Below are 7,496 nucleotides of genomic sequence, written 5' to 3' on the forward strand. Positions count from 1 at the left end.
GGACGCATGAACTACTCTGGCAAGTAGTGGTGCCACGAAGAGACGCAGCCATGGTGATGGAGGCATACCACGACGGAGCTGGACACTTCGGGTGGAAGAAGCTGGAGTTCCTGCTGCGCGAGCGATTCCACTGGGTAGGCATGAGGGGAACCATTGAGAAGTGGTGCAGAGACTGTGGCCTAAGAAGGAAGGATCGTGCCAGCCAGAAGACTCCCCTGCAGTCCATCGTCACCCGGCAGCCGTTGGAACTGGTAGCCTTGGATCATGTAAAACTGACCCCAAGCAGAAGTGGCTACGTCTACGCACTAACCATCGTGGATCACTACTCCCGGTTCTTGGTTGTCGTCCCCGTCAAGGACTTAACAGCTCGAACAGCAGCGAGAGCCTTCCAGCAGCATTTCTGCCGTCCACACGGGTACCCGGACCAAGTGTTGACAGACCAGGGACCTGCCTTTGAAGCGGAGGTCTTCCAAGAATTCTGCACTCTGTATGGCTGCCGGAAGATAAGGACGACACCCTATCATCCGCAAACTAATGGACTTTGTGAGAAAATGAACCAGGTGGTAATGGATCTTCTGAAAACGTTGCCCCTGGAAGAACGCAGTCTGTGGCCTGAGAAGCTGCCCGATCTGGTGGACCTATACAACCACATCCCGGTAGGTTCCACCAACTGTACCCCGGCTTACCTAATGAGGGCAAGACCCGGTAAGTTACCTGTTGACCTGGAAATGGGAGTCCTGACACCCGAGGACACTTCACCAGAAGCAGAATGGGACACAGAGAGGCAGCAGCAGTACCGGAGAGTACAGGAGAGCGTGGAGCGAAGTCTCTGTCAGGCTAGGGAAAGACAAGAGAAAACTTACAACCAGTATGCTCCCGCTGTTCCCCTGGTACCCGGAGAGCAGGTCTTGAAGAGGAAGAGACGGCTCCACAAGTTGGACGACCAGTGGGAGAAGGACCCGTACACCGTACTGCCCTCAAGCCACGAGAACCCGAAGGTTTGTACCATCAGTAAAGACGGAGGGGAAACCACAGCCATTGTATCCCGGGACCACCTGAAAAAGTGTCCCGAACAACTGAGAAACCCTGAAGAGGAACAAGAAGACCATCGACCCGTAGAGGAAAGGGAAGATATGGTTAGTACTGTGCTCGGGGACTTCCCTCGGTCTTGGACTCAAGTTAATGGTGCAGTTGTGGTACCCGTACTCACCTTCCTCCAACCAGCATCCCAAGCACCTACGGAGCAACAGGTAGAGCTGGAAGAACAGCCGGTCCAGGAGGCAGAAGACCCCACACCAGCAGACCAGGAGGATCAACCCTCTGCTTGCAGTGAGCCTGCCATATCCCTAGTGAGCCAAAGAGCCGGTAGACAGCTGCCCAGTTTACCCTTGACAGCTCCTACACCCTGTAGTTCAGGGCTAGACAGTCAGCTCCGTAGGTCCACTAGGGCCACTAGAGGCCAGTTACCCGCACGTTGGAGGATTTGAAGTGTATAAATTGTTTTATTTATGTTTACCTGTGTATTGTTGCTTGTGTATAATTTTGTGTTTCTAGTTATTTGTAGGAGTCCTTGGTGGATTTACCGGGAAACCCTTGTACATAGTTGGAGCGTAACCCAGGATGGACTAAAGACTGTTAAGGACTCGGGGCAGGACAAACCCCTACCTGGTTACGTCTCCCTGTTTTGGTGAAATGGACACCTTGCTTTTCTTCAAAGACTGCACCCGGTTACGGACATGCCGTGACCACCTTTATGTGTTTCTTCTTATTGTACTGTTATTGTTGTTATATCTTGTTATGTTTTTCTAAAATATGTTTAGTCCCGGAGTACTAAATTTCACTAGGGGGGAATGTGGCACCCCAGGGGTCTGGTTTTCCACAGTAATGTAATGTTATGTCTGAGAGCAGGTGGGAGGTCCTTTGGTCAGGGATCCTGTGCATGCCACACCTCCTGCCCAGTCTTGGGAGGGGAAGAACTTCCCCTGTATAAACCCTGGGCTGAGGCAGGGTTAGTCAGTCAAGGAGAGTAGAGACAGAGAAGCAGCATAGGAAGAAACAGCAGAAGCTCAGTGGGAGCAATATTACTATGAGTCAGGGGCTGGCAGCTGCAGAGCTCGCCCTGACTGAGAAGCTTTCTTACCGGACCCGGCGTCCGAGGCTGTGGGGACTAACTCTTACCCAGCAGCAGAAGCCGACCGGCAGGGGATTTCAGGTCCTCAGGCCCAGAAACCCGAAGGCACGGTCACACGCGTGGGACCAGCACCGCCATCGTGGAGCGGAAGCCATTAGAAGGCCCCGAGTCACCGGCCATACGGGTGAGCACCACACGGTACACTCAGGGACGTGGGCTACTTATATCCGCTTCTAGCAAGGTAGCCAGAAGAGTACAGTCAGTTTGGGAGGCCTACAACTCCGCCTGGCCAGGGGAGATCCCATCTGCTCAAGGACTGACCAGGCCCCGTTCACTAGCAAGTACTCCGGGAGGGTCTATCGTTGTTACCAGTAAAGACCCTGAATTACACCGCACCGTCTCTGAGTGGTTCCTGCTACCCCCATCATCCACATCTGCTGCCCTGAGGCCATACCCCTCCCGTTGGGGGTTATATCATCTACGCTGCACCATCCATCCACCGGCCTCAGCGGACTGTCCTGCAGCGGCAGCTCCATAGCTGCATTCAACGGGTGGCGTAGTCGTCCTGCATCTACCGCTGTTACATCGCCGCTCAGTTTGACTCCCTGGGCACGGACCGGGTCACCGCCACGAGACTACAACCCTCAAGAGATCCGGCTCCGGGTAAGCTCCCGCGTGCGCAACGCAGCGCGACACAGGCCCAGGGGCGCGTCAATTGAATATGCTGTATATTACAGACCACGATTGACTCCAAAGTCAACTTCCAATTGCGATTCTTTTCCTATGGAGCTGTGCCTGTTGCAGAAAGAACCAGTTATTGTGCCAGAACCAGAACCCATCTGAACATCCTCTAGGTTTCCACCAGTCTTAACTAGGAAAGGAAACAATCATTGATCAATGTGTTAGAAATTCCTGTGCACTGGCCCTTTAAATCTGAAGATGCCAGAAAGAAGAACAAAGTGGCCCTTGGGCAGAGATTAGGCATGCTCTCCTGGGGCCAGGCACCATATTGGAGTAGAGTGCTGTCCCTTGGGTTAGCACTACAGTGCTGCCAACAAAAAAAACCCATATGCTCACGTATTGGACCTCTGCTGCTCCTCTGTACTGGCTGGCAGAGTCCCTCCATTGGTCTCTGCCAGCAAGTTACCACTGCTGCCACCAGCAAGTGACCACTGCAGACACCATCAAGTGACCATTGCAGTCACCAGCAAGCGACCATTGCAGACACCTGCAAATGACCATCGCAGCCATCATCAAGTGACCATTGCATCCACCAGCAAGTGACCATTGCATCCACCAGCAAGTGACCATTGCAGCCACCAGAAAGTGACCATTGCAGCCACAAGCAAGTGACCATTGCAGCCACTAGCAAGTGACCATTGCTGCCACAAGCAAGTGACCATTGCAGCCACCTGCAAGTAACCACTGCAGATACCTGCAAGTGACCATTGCAGCCACAAGCAAGTGACCATCGCAGCCACAAGCAAGTGACCATTGCAGCCACCAGCAAGTGACCACTGCAGCCACCAGCAAGTGACTATTGCAGCCACCAGCAAGCGACCATTGCAGCAACCAGCAAGTGACCACTGCAGCCACCAGCAAGTGACCATTGTAGCCACCAGCAAGTGACCATTGCAGGCACCAGCAAGTGACTACTGCAGCCACCAGCGAGTGACCACTGCAGCCACCAGCGAGTGACCACTGCAGCCACCATCAAGTGACCATTGCAGTCACCAGCAAGCGACCATTGCAGACACCTGCAAATGACCATCGCAGCCATCATCAAGTGACCATTGCATCCACCAGCAAGTGACCATTGCATCCACCAGCAAGTGACCATTGCAGCCACCAGAAAGTGACCATTGCAGCCACAAGCAAGTGACCATTGCAGCCACTAGCAAGTGACCATTGCTGCCACAAGCAAGTGACCATTGCAGCCACCTGCAAGTAACCACTGCAGATACCTGCAAGTGACCATTGCAGCCACAAGCAAGTGACCATCGCAGCCACAAGCAAGTGACCATCGCAGCCACAAGCAAGTGACCCCTGCAGCCACCAGCAAGTGACTATTGCAGCCACCAGCAAGCGACCATTGCAGCAACCAGCAAGTGACCACTGCAGCCACCAGCAAGTGACCATTGTAGCCACCAGCAAGTGACCATTGCAGGCACCAGCAAGTGACTACTGCAGCCACCAGCGAGTGGCCACTGCAGCCACCATCAAGTGACCATTGTAGCCACCAGAAAGTGACCATTGCATCCACCAGCAAGTGACCACTGCAGCCACCAGCAAGCGACCATTGCATCCACCAGCAAGTGACCATTGCAGCCACCAGCAAGTGACCATTGCAGCCAACAGCAAGTGACTATTGCAGCCCCCAGCAAGTGACCATTGCAGCCATCAGCAAGTGACCATTGCTGCCACCAGCAAGTGACTATTGCAGCCACCTGCAAGTGACCATTGCAGCCACCAGTAAGTGACCATTGCAGCCACCAGCAAGTGACCACTGCAGATACCAGCAAGTGACCACTGCAGATACCAGCAAGTGACCATTGCAGCCACCAGCAAGTGACCATTGCATCCACCAGCAAGTGACCATTGCAGCCACCAGCAAGTGACCACTGCAGACACCAGCAAGTGACCATCGCAGCCATCAGCAAGTGACTATTGCATCCACCAGCAAGTGACCATTGCATCCACCAGCAAGTGACCATTGCATCCATCACCAAGTGACCATTGCATCCACCAGCAAGTGACCATTGCAGACACCTGCAATTGACCATCGCAGCCATCAGCAAGTGACCATTGCATGCACCAGCAAGTGACCATTGCATCCACCAGCAAGTGACCATTGCATCCACCAGCAAGTGACCATTGCAGACACCAGTAAGTGACCATTGCAGCCACCAGCAAGTGATTATTGCAGACACCAGCAAGTGACCATTGCAGACACCAGCAAGTGACCATTGCAGCCACCAGCAAGTGACTATTGCAGACACCAGCAAGTGACCATTGCATCCACCAGCAAGTGACCATTGCAGACACCAGCAAGTGACCATTGCAGCCACCAGCAAGTGACTATTGCAGCCATCAGCAAGTGACCATTGCATCCACCAGCAAGTGACCATTGCAGCCACCAGCAAGTGACCATTGCAGCCACCAGCAAGTGACTATTGCAGCCATCAGCAAGTGACCATTGCATCCACCAGCAAGTGACCATTGCAGCCACCAGCAAGTGACCATTGCAGCCACCAGCAAGTGACCATTGCAGACACCAGCAAGTGACCATTGCAGCCACCAGCAAGTGACTATTGCAGCCATCAGCAAGTGACCACTGCAGACACCAGCAAGTGACCATTGCAGCCACCAGCAAGTGACCATTGCAGCCACCAGCAAGTGACCATTGCAGCCACCAGCAAGTGATTATTGCAGACACCAGCAAGTGACCATTGCATCCACCAGCAAGTGACCATTGCAGACACCAGCAAGTGACCATTGCAGCCACCAGCAAGTGACCATTGCATCCACCAGCAAGTGACCATTGCAGACACCAGCAAGTGACCATTGCAGCCACCTGTAAGTGACCTTTGCAGCCACCAGCAAGTGACCAACGCAGCCACCAGCAAGTGAACATTGCAGCCACCAGCAAGTGACCAACGCAGCCACCAGCAAGTGAACATTGCAGCCACCAGCAAGTGACCAACGCAGCCACCAGCAAGTGAACATTACAGCCTCCAGCAAGTGACCATTGCAGCCACCAGCAAGTGACCACTGCAGATACCAGCAAGTGACCATTGCAGCCACCAGCAAGTGACCATTGCATCCACCAGCAAGTGACCATTGCAGACACCAGCAAGTGACCATTGCATCCACCAGCAAGTGACCATTGGGTTAGCACTACAGTGCTGCCAACAAAAAAAACCCATATGCTCACGTATTGGACCTCTGCTGCTCCTCTGTACTGGCTGGCAGAGTCCCTCCATTGGTCTCTGCCAGCAAGTTACCACTGCTGCCACCAGCAAGTGACCACTGCAGACATCATCAAGTGACCATTGCAGTCACCAGCAAGTGACTATTGCAGCCACCAGCAAGTGACCTTTGCAGCCACCAGCAAGTGACCAACGCAGCCACCAGCAAGTGAACATTGCAGCCACCAGCAAGTGACCAACGCAGCCACCAGCAAGTGAACATTGCAGCCACCAGCAAGTGACCAACGCAGCCACCAGCAAGTGAACATTACAGCCTCCAGCAAGTGACCATTGCAGCCACCAGCAAGTGACAACTGCAGACACCAGCAAGTGACCATTGCAGCCACCAGCAAGTGACCATTGCAGCCACCAGCAAGTGACCATTGCAGCCACCAGCAAGTGACTATTGCAGACACCAGCAAGTGACCATTGCATCCACCAGCAAGTGACCATTGCAGACACCAGCAAGTGACCATTTCAGCCACCAGCAAGTGACCATTGCATCCACCAGCAAGTGACCATTGCAGACACCAGCAAGTGACCATTGCAGCCACCAGCAAGTGACTATTGCAGCCACCTGCAAATGACCTTTGCAGCCACCAGCAAGTGACCAACGCAGCCACCAGCAAGTGAACATTGCAGCCACCAGCAAGTGACCAACGCAGCCACCAGCAAGTGAACATTGCAGCCACCAGCAAGTGACCAACGCAGCCACCAGCAAGTGAACATTACAGCCTCCAGCAAGTGACCATTGCAGCCACCAGCAAGTGACCACTGCAGATACCAGCAAGTGACCATTGCAGCCACCAGCAAGTGACCATTGCATCCACCAGCAAGTGACCATTGCAGACACCAGCAAGTGACCATTGCATCCACCAGCAAGTGACCATTGGGTTAGCACTACAGTGCTGCCAACAAAAAAAAACCATATGCTCACGTATTGGACCTCTGCTGCTCCTCTGTACTGGCTGGCAGAGTCCCTCCATTGGTCTCTGCCAGCAAGTTACCACTGCTGCCACCAGCAAGTGACCACTGCAGACATCATCAAGTGACCATTGCAGTCACCAGCAAGTGACTATTGCAGCCACCAGCAAGTGACCTTTGCAGCCACCAGCAAGTGACCAACGCAGCCACCAGCAAGTGAACATTGCAGCCACCAGCAAGTGACCAACGCAGCCACCAGCAAGTGAACATTGCAGCCACCAGCAAGTGACCAACGCAGCCACCAGCAAGTGAACATTACAGCCTCCAGCAAGTGACCATTGCAGCCACCAGCAAGTGACCACTGCAGATACCAGCAAGTGACCATTGCAGCCACCAGCAAGTGACCATTGCATCCACCAGCAAGTGACCATTGCAGACACCAGCAAATGACCATTGCATCCACCAGCAAGTGA

Source organism: Phyllobates terribilis, unplaced genomic scaffold (genome assembly GCF_046119375.1).
Source record: "Phyllobates terribilis strain yellow unplaced genomic scaffold, ASM4611937v1 Scaffold_14__1_contigs__length_39327217, whole genome shotgun sequence".
NCBI lineage: Eukaryota > Metazoa > Chordata > Amphibia > Anura > Dendrobatidae > Phyllobates > Phyllobates terribilis.